The sequence below is a fragment of the Podarcis cretensis genome (assembly GCF_951804945.1).
Source record: "Podarcis cretensis genome assembly, chromosome: 4".
NCBI classification, from domain to species: Eukaryota; Metazoa; Chordata; class Lepidosauria; order Squamata; family Lacertidae; genus Podarcis; species Podarcis cretensis.
This window is the reverse complement of record NC_137173.1, coordinates 66,986,590-67,003,221: the sequence shown is the minus strand read 5'-3', so window position 1 is coordinate 67,003,221 and position 16,632 is coordinate 66,986,590. Positions and strand designations below refer to the sequence as shown.

Here is a 16,632-nt window from a genome sequence, read left to right as displayed (position 1 = left end):
TATCGATTAATGAGTTAGATTTTTAAATATGTTAACTTATTTTTTATTAGCAGTACTTAAATAAACTCCCTATGGCAAAACACCATGTCACAAGACGAATTGGCTCCTGTGTAATTGGAGAATGCCTTTTCTAAAATACCATTTGCCACATATATGTGCATCATCTAAAATCAATGGTTTGCTTATTGTAGAACTATAGTCACATCTGCAAATCTTTGGTTGTGACATTGAAAGGCCTTTATGGCTTAGAAACAGAATAGCTGAAGGTCCACCTGTGTCTCCATCTGTACCTACTGATGTGCTAAGTGTATGAAAAACACTGGGGCCTAATTTGAATAGTAAAGTATTTGGTATCTAGTGGGCGGGGCTTGTGTGTTTTGCTCTGGAATCAGCCCCTCCCTTCAGTGTGTGTTCCATTAGTTATGTTCAGTTAAGAGGGATCAAATGCCTCTTTTTGTTTTCTTGCCTCAGACTTGCCTCGTGGTGTTGTATTTAGTTTCTCTCACTATGATAATTTGTTAGGGGTTTTTTTTTTAAATTCAAGCTTGTTTACATTTACATGAGCCACTTAATTTTCTCAAAGAAAAAAGAAACTCTGTTGAAGAAAGGTGTGGAATATCCTAAACTGTGTGAGTATGGGGATATTCCCAGTTTGTCAGGAGGACTGGTTTTGTTAATCATCCCCCCACCTTCACAACAATAATTTATGGCTTAGAAACAGGATAGCTGAAGGGCCACCTGTCTCCATCTGTACCTACCAACGTGCTAAGATCTTATGTGGAGGGCTTCTTATTCATGTATGTACTTGGCATCTGAGGTCGGACTGGTAGCTATCAGAGTCAGGGCCTTCTCAGTGGTGGCACCAGCAGTTTCCCCAAAGAAATTCCCCTGGCACTTACCTTACTGTTCCTCTAGTGCCAGACATTTTTTTTCCTGAGCTTGTTTCATACAATTTTTATCCTGTCAACTGTTTTAGGCTGATTTCATGCTTTGGTGACCTTTTGCTTGTTGTGATTTTGTAGTTACATTTTATTTGTTTTGTCCTTTTGGTAAATTGTCAAGGGGGCAGTGCTTTTTTCTTTAACAAGTTGGGAAAAATAAATACAGTAAATAGACAAAAGTACAAAGATTCACAAAATGTTTAGGGGTATGTGTACCCCCCCGGGGGGGGGAGCACTGCAAGGGGGTATAACTGAAGTAGAGTATGAGAATATTTAAAATAAATAAACTAAGACTGCAATCCTATACCTAGTCAGATTCAAGCATCCCTTGCACACTCAAGGCTGAATGCCTGACACTCTCTCTAAAGGAAATATGCTGTATTTAATAAAGATATTGTTAAGAACTAAAAATGGCGAAAGCTTTCATGTCTCATCAAATATCGTGACTTCACAAATGAATGTCAATTTCCACTGCCAGCCCCCTTTAAAAAAAAGGAATAAATTTAAAGTGAAGTGACATTATCAAATACATTATTCAAGTAAGAGATGTAAAGAGCTCTTGAGGTTCCATACCTCCTGAAGTAAAAAATAATTGGTTTCCAAAGAATATGAAGTGCTTAAGGAAGTAGCCACTTACCAATTTATTCATCCAGGAGCATTTGAAGGAGCTGCTCTGGGCATTTTCAAGGTTAAAACAAAAGTGGCTGTCTTCATTATCAAACAACAGCATTAAAATTCAAGAGTCCCCCATCTGAATACTAACCTGGCCAGGACTGACCCTGCTTAGCTTCTGAGTTTGGGCATGTTCAGGGTAGTATGGTAGCATATGGTACTTCAAAATCAAGAGGGATAGCAACTATAATTTCAAAGAGATGTGGGTTTAGTATATTGAAGATAAAGAAAGATACTGAGGGAAGATACTTTATAATCCAGGGGCAAATGGCAAGGGAAGAACACACTATGATTAATATTTATGCTTCTAATGAAAATCAGGTGGATTTTTTTGATAAAGTATTTAAGGAAATGGAGGACATTCAAAAGGGCTATATGATTATGGCAGGAGTTTTAAATATGGTTATAAACAAATGGATAAGTCAAATCCTACCCCCAGAGGAAAAATCTAATAGCATTACAGGATCAGCTAAAATTATGAAAAGAAAATATATGAAAGATGTATGGACAGTAATGGGAGGGGCGAGAAGATCTTCTTCTTCTCACCAATGCATTACACCTATTCAAGGATTGATTATATCTTCATTTTAAAAAAACAACTTAATATCTAAAATAACAAATATGGAAATTGGAATAATAAAGGTAACTGATCACGCTTTGGTTAACATAGTATTAAAAATAAAGAAAGATTATAAGGAAGCCAGAAGATGGAGGTTAGATACGAGGATCTTCAATAATAGTCAAACAGTAAATAAGATAGGGTCACGATTTAGGTCACGATTTAGCATTTTAACTGGCTAAAAGCCCACAAATGCTTTATTTAAGAGGTTGCTGCAATATTGAACTGGAAGATTTCACTACCAAAATTCACCCCACTAATAAATAATCTGTGTGAGAGTTTATCTGACCTGTGTACTGAGCAGCATTTTTCTTCTGCTTGAATCATGTCTAGTTCCTGTTTACCTCCGTGGAAACAAATGAAAGACTGTGGCAAAATAATCATATTTCTCTTCTAGGCACATAAATGCTTACATGCTGTATTCATGACACACAGCACTTAAAAAATGTCAATACTCGAAAATAATGGTTGAGTTAAAATGAACCAAATGAAGTTAAATGTTTTGGGGACTGGCCGGCGATAGCTACTTTCCCTTACGTCTCTTCTGATGCAGATGTCTCAATGTTTCCCTGTTTCCCAATAGATTTAATCCTCCTTTCCTGTGTCATATTTAGTTGCAGTCTCTCCCAGCATACCAGCTCATCTGCATTCACTCAGCTTTCATGATAAGCTCTAGCATTAACCATACTCAGCAGAAAATGACCTCACTTGCCCAATTGGCCACTTTAGTGGATCACTCTTTTATCCAGCTGTTTTTTTAAGCCATTAATCATGTGGGGGGACGACTGCAAAAGCATATACAAATAATAATAATTTCTATTGTAGTTCGCTTTCCTCCTTTTTATACTTGTATTTTTTTAAAAAATAAATCTCAATTGTGGAAACATATATTGCAGTCTCTCCCCTCCCCACCCCATTCTCTTTTAACTTTCCTATTTTGCTTTTGAGTGACATTTTATTTTTTTGTTGGTATTTCAGAAAGCAAAATATCCTTAAAGGTGCTTCCACAGCAGCCATCCTCTCCTGCTTTGTGCATTTTGCCAGAACAAAGGTGGCAACCCTACTTGGGACAGCCTTCATGCATAACATGGTGCTCAACATGTGCTCAACCACTAAATTGTATACAGGGCCTCTCCACCTCCATCATTCAGCCTGGACACTGAGGTTCAGCTCTGAGGGCCTTCTGGCAGTTCCCTTACTTTGAGAAGAGAAGTTTAGGGAAACCAAGCAGAGGGCCTTCTCAGTTGTGGTGCCTGCCCTGTGGAACACCCTCCTGTCAGACATAAACATTTATACAACTTTCCGAAGACATCTGAAGGCAGCCTGTATCGGAAAGCTTTTCATGTCTGATGTTTTGTTGTCTTCTTTTATATTCTGTGGGAAGCTGCCCAGAGTGGCTGGGGCAGCCCCGTCAGGTGGGTAGGGTATTATCTATCTATCTATCTATCTATCTAAGGACTTATTCACATTTGAACATGATTTAACTGTTAATCCACCTTTTCCCCATTCAAATAGACATAGTACACACACACACACACACACACACACACACACTTATTCAAATTTGTATACAAAGAGCAACTTTTGTATAGGATAGGAATTTTTAATGTGGTTTGCATGTGCAGTTTTCCGGTTTTGTTCAAATCTGTGGGATCAGAAGAAATATAACACCTTCAGGAGCTCCTAGAAATAGTCAAGAGTACTGTTAGAAAACAACATGCTTTCCAAATTGCTGCACAATATCTGGAGTAGACATGTTTCTATGGCTTACATGTGCAGTAGCTGACAATCCTGGAAGAGGGTTGGGTTGGTTTGTTTTTTATGTAAAGGCTAACACATGAGTGAACATATTCAGAGAAATGGACCTTCCAGGATTGATATTTTGAATGGTTGGAGGGTTTTTTAGGAAAGAACAGGGTCAGAATCAACAACACTTCTGAGCCAGGACAAGAAAGACATTGAGCATATACCCATACCACCAGCCTTCTTCAACTGGGGTTTGGGAAGTCTTGGAAAAGATGAAGTTGGTCAGGTTATGTTGGTGAATCCTCAGAGCCAAGCCAATGTTGCATTCATCATAGATGATGACCCTTCTATATGGCACTGTGGTCATATTATACAAAATGTTTAGTTCCAACTGTGTAAGGTCAACTCAATGATTGATGATAAATTTCCATTTCTCTATAGACCTCCAGGGAGAGGCTCAAATAACTACCCTCCCCCCCCACCCCTGCTTTTAAAAAATCAATTTAAGTTGCTTTATGGCTCAGTTCAACAATAAAGCAGAAAATAAGAATGTAGAAATGGTGGTGACTGTACTCGGTTAGTTGGTTCAGTTTATAACAGTGATCAAATGCACATAGGCGTCATTAAGGTGGGAAAATGCAGCTTTGAATGCTAAGCATGGTATTTGGCACGTTACCAATTTCTCCTGACAGACAGCTATTTGAATTATTTCAGATAAGGGTAGTTTGTCTGTCTGATGCTGATGTATCTCTTAACAATGATCCTTAGACAATAAGTCCTTGATTTGCAAATCCTCTTGCCGTCACAAAATGTGTCAACCAAAATTGGTTGTCATGGAAATAGTCATGATGATATAGATGTGAAAAGGAACTTAACCAAGCTAGGATAATGCACACATGCCTTTCTCCCGTCTTTTCTTGGCTAAAATACTCTGGAAATAAATGAAAAGTCTAAATGATGTCCTTGTGAAGCATATCTACTTTCTTTTTGTAGACTATCAAAAGTCTACAACAGCTTTTGCCAATGTGGTGTCCTTCAGATGTTGTTGAATTACAACTCCCATGGACCTCTGTCAGCATGGGGCTTTTTTTCAGCCAGAACTCACCAGAACTCAGTTCCAACACCATTGTCATTCTAAGAGAACAAAGGAGGTGTTTGTGGTGACTTGTGACACCTCTTTTTTGAGAAAAATAGCCCTGGGGCTAATGAAGATTGTAGTCTAAAAATTCTGGTGGGCACTACATTAGGAAATGCTGTTGTAGACACTGTTATGCACTTCATAGTCCAACCTTAGCCCTGTGGATCTGAGTGACTACTGTCGGATTCTGCTAATATAACATCAAGGTTTGTGATGATGGTGATACCCTTGCTCTGTCCTGTGATCCCTGAAAATCCTATTTGACCAGAATCTTCAGCGTGCAAAAGAAAAGCGCATGAATACTTTCTTGAGAACTGTTGTCCTTCCTCCGTTTCTGGGTTGGATTAATCAACAGGATAAACATATTATAAAGCCTTTGCTGTATGTCAGAATACCACTGTGAGGAAATGGTACCTATCTTGAACTTCTTCCAAGTTCTCCATAGATTTGGAACAAGTTTCTTCATCATATGATGGAGGGGAATGGAAAAGTGCTGTGCCTTGCATAAGATGAGAAGTTTGAACTGCTCATCATTGCTTCTTGTCACGCAATCATTAAAGGGCCTTTCCTTTTTTCTTTATTGCACTTCATACGCAACAGCCACCCCTCCTCTCAGCAGCCACCTCCTGGAAACTGCCCCTTAAACACACCATGTCCTTTAGGAGGACACAGAAGCTGCTGGAGTAGCTCAGTTGGTAGAGCATGAGACTCTTAATCTCAGTCATGAGTTTGAGCCCCATGTTGATTCCTGCACTGCAGGGGGTTGGACTAGATGTCCCTCATGATTCCTTCCTACTCTATGATTTTCTTATGTTCTATGATTCTATGCTCTAAGAAGCATTTGGGAGCAGAAACTTCCAACAGCCACAGAGAAGTGTTTCACTATTTCCACTTGCAGCAGTGGCAAAAATAGCTTTTGAATAGGGAGGGAAAGACTACTGGCACTGCCGTGCCAAACACCTAGGAGAAGGCCTTCACAAACTTTCACCCCCAAATCACACACACACCTAGATCAAATTTCAAGTGGAGAGTTCACAAAGTTGGGCTTCTGGGTCCTGCTTTAGTATTGCACTAAAAACTGCATTCAATTGTGAGCTAATCTCTTAGTGTAAAAAAAACAAAGAAGAAAGTAAAGGACCCCTGGACAGTTAAATCCAGTCAAAGTCAACTATGGGGTGCGACGCTCATCTCGCTTTTTAGGCCGAGGGAGCCAGTGTTTGTAGGTGCATTGATCCTGAAGGCAATCTGTTCTGAAAGGCTTGGAGCACCACAGTTCTAAAAAACAAAATAGTATATTTTGATATGACTTGGTACAAAGGCAGTTTCCCATTCCTGGTGTGTGTATTCTAATCACTCTGCAGCACCAACACTCACTTTAACAAAACAGAAAACGGGGGGGGGGGGGGACAAGTAGCTTTTCATTGTGCAGAAAAATAGCAGAAAGGACTTGGCAATTTCAAACTGTTGGGAAGGACTTAGCCATGTGACTCCTATTAAAGCAGTCAAATATGTGTCAAGTGGTGAATAACCCCCCAGAATGCTTTGAAGATGTACTTCAATGTGATTTTTTTTCCCTGGCTTTTTTTTTCTTGATGGGGGAGGGCTTTTTGAAGGAAGTTGTGAAACATGACCACAGAACACCACTCTCAAGAGTTACTCCTCTTAGCGCACAGAGAAAAGAAAGGGCTGCTAAAAGGAAGAGAAAAAAAACCCATTTTTTGCATTTGGAATGCCAGCAGCAGGATGGCAAAAACAAGCATCCTTTTGACACGGACAAACTATTTATAGTGGTAGCTAAACAGGGCAGGGCAGGGCTATCGCAAGAGAAAGTGGGTGGATTAGTGCTGGATCAAAAATTTATAGTTATCCAGGGGTTTTCCTGGCCCCCCTTGCTTGGAAGGAAAATCTTTTAATCCAGAATATTGGTGGCTTCCTGGGTTCATACTGCACACCCCTTGTATCTGCTCTGCAGCACAAATGTTAAAGTTCGGCAGTGTCTCATTTTTTAAATGTTGATCTGGCAATCCTTCCTTGTGGTTGGCAGAAGGGATAAATCACTGGCCAATGCCACTGCTCAGTAGAATTTAAGAAGTGGCATGTTGGGTCAGACCAGTGGGCAGCGGCTCCCTTTCCATAAACCCTGGCTTATCCAGACACCCCGGGGAGTCAAAGGGAGAGCATGGTGGGTATTTCAGTTCCCAGTATTAACAGTGAGAAGGGATGAGTAAGGTGGTAGTAGAACTGTTCAGTTACACAAACTACCTTCTTGCATCTGCAGTCCCTCTAGTCAGTGGCGTAGCGTGGGGGGGTGCAGGGGGGCCGGCTGCACCAGGCGCAACATCTGGGGCGGTGCGCTCGCACTCGCAGCTCTCTGCCCCTACCTGGCTCACTCACTCTAGGGGGCGCAAATTACTTGCCTTGCCCCGGGTGCTGACAACCCACGCTACGCCACTGCCTCTAGTCAAGAAAGCACAGGGCTCTTAAGTGATATAAATCATGCTTGGCACCTGAAGAAGCATCTCCATCCCTGTTATTCAGCCCGGTTCCCTCACTGCGAGAAGTGAGGTTCCAGGGAACCAGGCAAAGGTCCTTCTCAGTAGTGGTGCCCACCCTGTGGAATGTCCTCCCATCAGATGTCAATGAGATAAGTAACTATACAACCTTTGGAAGACATCTGAAGGCAGTCCTGTATAGGGAAGTTTTTAAAGTTTTATTACATTTTTGTACATGCTGGAAGCCACCCAGATGGGCAGGGTACAAATAATAAAATTATTATTATTGGATTATGCCACTCTAGGCTCACCCCATTGAATTGTAGGATCACTCACAATATCTTAAACCCAAAGCTAGCCTCCTCTTTGAGAACCCGCACAGACATGTGCAATTGTTGTGCTTTTATCTGAGATCTAGTATTGAATTTTCATTAAATCATTAAGTAGCCATTTGCTGACTCAGTCCTTCTGTAAGGAAATGTAGAATGCCCTAATGAAGAGTTGAGGCCGGCCTTTATCTCTGCCTGCTCTGGCCTTATGGACAGCTCCATGGGGAATAATAGACTTATAGGAACATCTGAAAGAGGACAGCAGCAAGTCTTACTGAAAACTGGCACAGTTTTTTATGCTCCTCTTTTGGGTAACTAACTGTAACCAACAGCTGCCCCTGCCGTCTGTCAGCAGGAGCATGCCAGTTTGCTGTGAACATAGGCTAACATTTCACACCTGCCAGAACTATTGGTAAAACTTTGACCCGAGTTCTTGGGGTTTCAGCTTCAAAGGGACACAAGTAAGAAGAATCATTATGCAAGAGCGACATGTAGGGATAGCGGTGCACAGGTTAGAAATGAATGTTAATGTTAGCAATGAGATCTGATGTGATCTACAGCCCTGTAGCCTTTACACATGTGCCTTTACAATACAGGTAATCATTAAAAAAGAACTAGCGATAGTTATGCTGGCAGATTTACTATGTGCACTAGAGGCCAAAGAGCAAAAGGTCACTTTGCAAATATCCTTTTCAGGTGTCTCCAAATGCCTATCAGAATGCACATAAATGTACAGGAACACTCAGAAGAAAGTTGTTTTTACGACCTGCCTGGCTCGTAGCACAAATTAAAGGTTGGAAATAAATTCCTTACCAGAACTGTCAAGGCAGCTACCAAATTTAGAGCTCCCCATACCTCTGAAGACAGAAGTAAAGGCGGTGTTGGTAGTCTCAGCTCAGTGTTGAACCCAGGTGAAGTGCTATTCTGAAACGCCTGGTTAATACACATTTTTAATAACGGTTACACACCTTTCTCTAATTAGGCCACATCTTCCTAGGTATCTGATTTCACAGGCCGTGATCCTCTAGCCATGCAGGCAGTGTAGGCCAGGGTTGGCTAACCTGTGACCTGCAAGCCCCACAAAGTTGTTTCTGCCCCCCATTTAATTTTTATTTTAAAAAGAACTAATGTTGCCCAACTGTGATGCCCAAAGTTGTTGTTTTTTGGTCCCTCTAAAAATGTCATTTAAATAAAAAAGATAAACTCTGTGATGCCTTTTAAAAAAAATGGTTCCTCCAGCCCCTTCCCCAACATTTGCCTATTTGTTTTTGTTTTGAAGTTTCTACTGACCACTCCTATGGGTCTTCTGCTGTGGTTCTATAATGTCAAAAGGCTTTGTGATCCCCTGACCCCATGTTCCCAAAATTCCTTGTCCTTTAAAAAAAATTAAAATGAACAATTTGGTCACACCCACTTTGGCCATGCCCACTTTGACATATGGGCCCAAGAGGTTTGACCATGAGTCAATGCTGCCTTTGGCCCCAAAACAGTTAGCTACCCCTGGCGTAGGCATTCACTCCTCTCCCTGGTTGATGTGTACAATAGCAATTGGTGGATTGCTCCCTGGAGAATCCAAGCTGCACCGTTTGTTCTGGAATTGTTCCATGCCAAATTACCCCTTTCTTTGGAGGCTTCCCCAAATAATTCCTAAATGGCAGCCTTGGAACTATGAGAGTAGCCCACCTCATCGATCTGGGAGCTCCTGCTGGCGCATTAGACAGCACTGACCTCCCCATTGCCTGTCCCCACACGCAGTCCCTCCTGGGAAGCAACAGTGAGGCTGGTACCAGAGGCCAGTATGTCCTGCCTTCACTCCTTGCTGGTCACTGTATTAATCTGAAATGTGTCTTAACAGCTAGCTAGATGGTTAACCCTGTCACTTACAGCACAAATCCATGCCTGCTACTCAGAACTTGCTCCCAGGGATACATGTACAGTTTTACCTCGAGTTAAGAACTTAATTCGTTCCGGAGGTCCGTTCTTAAGCTGAGGTACCACTTTAGCTAATGGGGCCTCCAACTGCCACCACGCCACCGCCGCACGATTCTGTTCTCATCCAGAAGCAAAGTTCTCAACCTGAGGTACTATTTCTGGGTTAGCAGAGTCTGTAACCTGAAGTGTCTGTAACCTGAAGCGTCTGTAACCCAAGGTACCACTGTACAGCAAAACTTGGGTCTCCAGCGGTTTTTGGACTACAACTTCCATCATCCCTAGCTAGCAAGACCAGTGGTCAGGGACTGTTGTGAATTGTAAACCAAAAACAGCTGGAGATCTAAGTTTGGGAAACAACGCACAGTATAGGATTGTAGGCTCAACTTTATCAGGCCTTCTTTATCCATAGTCTAATACTGCTACAATTGCAATGGTTAATGATGAAAGAATGGGTAAAGGAGGAAGCAGAATAAGAGTTATGTGGCGTATTTCCTGCAGAAGACTCGTGACAGTTGTTCTCCCAACCAAATGAGAGCCACGGACGATTTCGGACTTCTTTTCTCTTTGCTTTAGTTTAGGGTGTTGTTTTTCTAAAGGTTTGTCCATGAATTGTGTATTAGCATAACATTTGTGACACTCAGAGGTTACACAGCTCATTAAAGTTTGTCCACATATGAGGTGCAGTGGTTCATAGGGGCTGAGCTGTCAATGATGTTTCTTTCAGCAGACAATAAATACTGGTTGCTGCTAAAAATAATCAATCTGTTTCAATTTTTTATTGTGTAGAGGTCAGCAAATAGTGCACACATCTGCAAACAGTCCTTTGGAAAAAATAACATTGGCCTTTTGATGTTTGCACATGACAGCCTTGTATGCAGCTGACTATCTCTTACATAAACATTTCAGGAGAATCCGTGCATTTGAGATGTGCTGGGGACTGAGGTTGAGATGTTCATTGTAAGTAGCCTTTAAGAAACTGGTGTACAGATCTCAAACTGGCTGATTTTGACCCGTTCAGACCTAGCCAAAGCATCTTCAATAAATAAATTGTGGAGTTGGGGGAGGTGTTATTTGATTTAAACGACAAATTGAAAAAAAGATCACAGGATTTTTTAAAAAAGAAATCCTTTCACATCTTAAAAATATTTGAGGGAATTATGATTTGATCTTGCAATACTCCCAGGCAATAAAAAGGAACTCAGACCCTTCATTAAATTATCTGTTGTGAATTATTCTATCGTAACTAATCAAAAGAGTGGTTCCAGTCAGAAATATTCTCCCTCTTCTAATTTGATTCTGGATTTAACAATGCAAAGCAATTTCCTCCAGTACGAAACTAATCTCCACTGTACACCTCTCAGTTGTGCTTTAATGATTTGAATTTAAATTGCCACCACATGGTTAGGACTATGCACAGCTGTTAGAATATTCAGATGTGCTTCCCATGTTGTATGGAAAGCACCTTCACCAGTGCTGTGTGTGCTCAGACCTCAGCAGTGCTGGGGTAGTTAATTCCCACACCATGCAGCTAAAAATGGAGTCATCCTAAAAGCTTGAGAGAAATAGGGATTCCACAAAAAAATGATGATGAAATTGATCCAGTATAATAATAATAATAATTTATTATTTATACCCCGCCCATCTGGCTGGGTTTCCCCAGCCACTCTGGGCGGCTCCAACAGAATATTAAAAACACGATAAAACATGTTTTTCTGGGCATATACAAAGAACTGAACTTGCATGACCTCCTGCTCTTGGATCTCTTTGAAATAAAGCCATTTGCTGAATCCATGGGTTCAGTGCCTGGCACCCAGAAACTCATGAAAACAAGGGAGTCTGGCACCCACAAACTCATAACATTTCACTTCATTGCAGCCTAAGGAAAGCTGTTTATTGGCAGAATACACTGAGCAGAAACTGAAAGAAACAGGGGGACGAGGAGGTCTAAGGGTGAAGTCTTGCTCCTGTCCATCATAATACTGCACAGATTACTACAGGGTTTTGAGAGGGGTTCTTTTTAACTATTAAGTGAGAAACAGCAACCATAGTCTAGGCCAGAAGTGTTTTCCTTTGGTGACCTTGCTGTGTTGAAAAGCATGTGTGTTTGTGTGGTGTTTCCTGTCCTTTCCAGAAAATCACTGTGCTGCATGAAAAGGAGTCTAGAACTTTTTAAAATAAATAAAACCGTTTAACCCACTAAAATATATATTTTAAAAAATGAATATTAAGGGGAGCCATGCCCATTGTTAAGCAAGGTAGCTAAAGTAATGGTGTCATGTCCTCCATTGTGACACGTCCCCCTGCTAAGTGACTTGGCTGAGGAGTTTGGGAACAGCAACTATTTGAGAGGATAGTTCAGGCAAGAGGCGGTAGCTGTGAGTATGTTTTCCAGTACAATGAAGAAACTTTCTTCCTCTGAGGTGTAAGTAGGATTTCTAATTCTCAGGGCCACCTTAGATGCTTTGAGGGAAATGGCTTGCCTTGTCCCTTGTGGGCATCATCACAAGAAGGGCACTTCCCAGTTTTGGAGGGTCTTTTGACAAGATGTCCTACTCCGTGGGTCCAAATCGTTGCTGCACCCTCCATTAGAGGTTCCTGACAGTGAGTTCAGCTGCCAGGTGCCCCCCAGTGCAGTGCAGAGATGGAGAGCATCAAAGAAATAACATGAGAAATGGTTATGTGAAATGGCCCTTCCCCCAGCTGTTTTTCAAATCATTTCATTGTTTGTTTAGCCCATGGACTTGGAAATTAGTCCATCCAGTTCAGTGGGTCTTAACTCTGATTAGCTTATTTGACAAGCATAGGGTTGTACAGTGGTACCTCAGGTTACAAACACCTCAGGTTACAAACACTTCGGGTTACAGACTCCACTAACCCGGAAGTAGTACCTCGGGTTGAGAACTTTGCCCCAGGATCAGAACAGGAATTGCACGGCGGCAGCGGGAGGCCCCATTAGCTAAAGTGGTACCTCAGGTTAAGAACGGTTTCAGGTTAAGAACGGACCTCCAGAAAGAATTAAGTTTGTAACCAGAGGTGCCACTGTACAGTGGTACCTCGGTTTTCCAACAGCTTAGTTCCCAAACAACTCGGAACCTGAATGCTGCAAACCCAGAAGTAGGTGTTCCGATTTTCAAACTTTGCCTCGCACAGCTCATTTGAGCCCACCCCCATCATAATTAAGACTTTTGCCCTGCCGTTTTTACCCTTGTGCAGCTCATTTAAGTCCTTCCTATCGTAATTAAAGCCTTCCATTTCTGATTGCAGTGTTCTGAAGTGATATTTGGTGCTTTTCTTTTTGCTATTTTTTGTGGTTTTGTTTGTGTGTTTTTTTCATTTTTGTGACTGTGGCTTTATTCCGTTTTATGATTGATTGATTGATTGATTGATTGATTGTGTGACTGCATAAATGGATAAAAGCCCCCCATCCAAACAATGACTATCATCATTGCAGGTAAGAAAAAAAATTTTTTTAATCATCTACAATACTGTCTTATTTATTTTATAGTACAGAACATTGATTATTGCTTTCATTTTATGGATCAATGGTCTCGTTAGATAGTAAAATTCATGTTAAATTGCTGTTTTAGGGGTTGTTTTTAAAAGTCTAGAATGGATTAATCCATTTTGCATTACTTTCTATAGGAAAGTATGTCCTGGTTTTGGAATGGACTTCCAGAACAGATTAAGTCTGAGAACCAAGGTACCACTGTACTGTTCATCTCTGATTCCACCACTGCCACAAGCAAGCAAACAAATAAATAAATTGCAGGGGGACAGCTTTGGGCCTGGTTTCAAATCAAACATCTTAAAATCACCAATTCTGGGGTGGGGAAAACAGCTGTGAAATTACCCTTGTCCGTTTACTTCAGCCCTACAGGCACATAGAAAGCAATCAATACCCTTTCAGAGCAATGTTTAGTTCTCATTGTAAGTGCAGGTCATATCTACACCATACATTTAAAGCACATCACTGGCTCCTGGCTCCCCCCAAGAATCCTGGGAACTGTAGTTTATTAAGAGCGCTGGGAATTGTAGTTCAGGGGGATAAACTACAGCTCCCAGGACTTAGGGATGTGTGAAAGCCAGGTGCTTTAAGTTGGTGTTCTTGGTGTTTGCTGTGGTTGAGACCCAAAGGACTGCTTTAGACATGCCCAAAAATGTATTAACAAGAGTATGGGCGAAGTCCCATATTCTTTGGTAATTCAAATAGCTTCTCTCTCCCTATGTTTTCTTTCATCCTTTCTTTCCAAATCCTCACAGGGTTTCTTGTATTTCTTCCTATCTTACAATATGCTTACACAAAAGAATGACGTTAAGTCTGAAAGTCTATCCTTGACACAGCAGGGGCGCCCAGTTTAGTCTTTGTGTGTGTGTGTGTGTGTGTGTGTGTGTGTGTGTTCGTGTGTGTCAGGAACAGTACATTAAGTGATTTATTTATTTAGTAAATTTCTCCCCTGCCTTTCTTCATCACCAATCCCAGGGCAAGTTACAAATGATAAACACCTAAAACAATTCAGGTAAATATCAACAACTAATGAAAATATAAGAAATAAAATAATCTGTATAACCTCTAAAATTAAATTTATATTGCAAACAGCTTTAGATTTTAAGTAGTAGGTACCATACGTCTTTGGAACCCTTCTGTTGTGTTATCTCCCTTCCTGCTTCTTTTTATGTATAATTCCCAGAAGTGGCTACAATTACCCTCCTACAGATAGTAATAGACTCCGAGTCAGGGATTAAATCCACCAGACCCACACTTTAAATGCAGTTCTAAATTTTGGAGAAAACAAACTTCTAAGGTATTCTGCCTGCTATTACTTAACCCTAATATGTACTTGGAACTCCAGCTGACAGTGTCTCGGCCTCCGCTGGCAAGGCATCAAGGTTAAGCAGACATGTGAGGAAACTCCCAATTAATATATTTTAAACAACTGAGACTGATAAGGGCACAGTAAGGCAGAACTGCACAGTTAGGTCATGTGTAGTTTTAAAAGGAATTAGATAAATGTATGGATAACTGTGGATAACTATAAAACATTATGACTAAATGAAAACGCTAGCTTTAGATGTAGCATGCCACTGGTAACCGGTTACTAAGGCAGCATAGGGAACCTACAGCCCTCAAGGTGTTGAACTACAACTCCCATCAGCCCCAGCCAGCACAGCCAATGGACAGGGGTGATGGGAGTTGTAGTCCAGCAATATCTGGAGAGCTGTAGGTCCCACTCCCCTGTGCTAGTGGGAAGCACTATTGGCTTAATGCTCTGTTGTCCAGAAGCATCCATGACCCATTATAGGTAACAGGATGCTGGACTAAAATAATAGTTGGGAGGGTCCCCAAGCATCATCTAGTCTAACCCTCTGCAATGTAGGAATCACAGCTAAAGAATGCCTGGCAGGTGGCCATCCAACCTCCAAAGAAGGAGAGCCCACCGCCTTTCTTCTAACTGGAAGCCATTGGTTTTGGTTCTGGAACAGCAGAAAACAAGCTTGCTCTATCCTCCATGTGACAGCCCTTTAGATATCTGAAGATGGCTATCACATCACTGCACAGTCTACTCTTCTCCCAGCTAAACAGGCATATGACGCCCCCAACATAAGGCTTGGTTTTCAGACCCGATGGGCTCAGTTCTGAGTAGGGCTCGACTGTGTTCTTATGAGACGAAATGCAGCAGAACAATAAAACGAAATAACCTCTTTTCGAGATAAATAAAGGAAGCAAAAGAACTCTGGGAGGAAGAGATAGTTTCAGACAACGAAAGAGGAAGACCAGAGAGAAAATGTTACTATAACAATAATAATAACAAAATATTATTTAAAGGTTTTAAAATGAACCATTTTTGTCGTACAAGAAGAAAAGGATGAAACTTAGCATGTAGGGGGAAATACAGAACTTGGGCAAATTTATCAGTATGGTGGAGAAAACAAACAAACAAGTGGAACCAAAGCAGAGGAACATAAGAAGGGAAGGGGGGTGTTCTTCTCCAGCAAAGATTAAATGACAGGACCCCAATTTTCAGTATTAGTTTCCGATTTAGGACTATGTTTGTGCCTGCCTTAGAAATGCCTTTTTAATGACATTGCAACTAATTTAAATGTTAAGCACCTTATGAAATTGAAATCAAGCCCTGTGATGATGGCACAAGGTGCTTCTCCTTTCCCACCCTCCCCCTCTTTTGCCTGCAGGGGGAAAAAAACCAAGCTAGATCTGCAGAAGTCACAGGTAGGTCATTAATCAAAAACACAGCAGGAATCCTAACGTAGTTCCTGCAGCAGGAAACTGTTAGCACAGAATGCGAGGCCATTATTTCTCTCCATATCCAGTCAACCTGAAGAGTATATAAAAAGGGGCTCTTTAAATCAGTACCTAATGTTAATGCCCATATTCCCATGATCTCATATGTTAAACTGCATTTTGTTATTCCTTTCTCTTGCAATGACTGGGTTATGTACGCTATCACTCCTCTATGTATATATATTTTTCCAATCAAAACCAGCAGGTACACTCGGCTGTGTATTGCTCTAGGAAAACAAAACACCAAATTTTAAATCTGCACTAACCAAGATGAAAAGTGAACTCAGCGGGGCATAATATGAAGAGAGGATCACACTGTAAATCCTGTTGAATTCAAAGGGGGCAGATTTACAGCCAAGAAGATCCTATCCTCAATTTAAGTCTGCTGGGAGAGATAGGATTGCTCCCAAATCTCTCAGCATCGGTGGAGCACAATGTTGCACCTGTGCAAAAAATCCCCGATGC

The 16,632-nt window shown here is 41.2% G+C and overlaps 1 protein-coding gene across 2 annotated transcripts in view; it reads left to right on the top strand.

Annotated features, from left to right (window-relative positions):
- Nucleotides 1–459: 459 nt before the first annotated feature.
- RAI2 (retinoic acid induced 2) overlaps nt 460–16,632 on the top strand; it is a 92,972-nt gene continuing 76,799 nt past the window's right edge. For both annotated transcript variants that reach the window (XM_079972776.1, XM_079972777.1), the window contains exon 1: nt 460–633. The gene's annotated coding sequence lies outside the window, so the exon portion shown is untranslated. The remainder of the gene's footprint in view (nt 634–16,632) is intronic.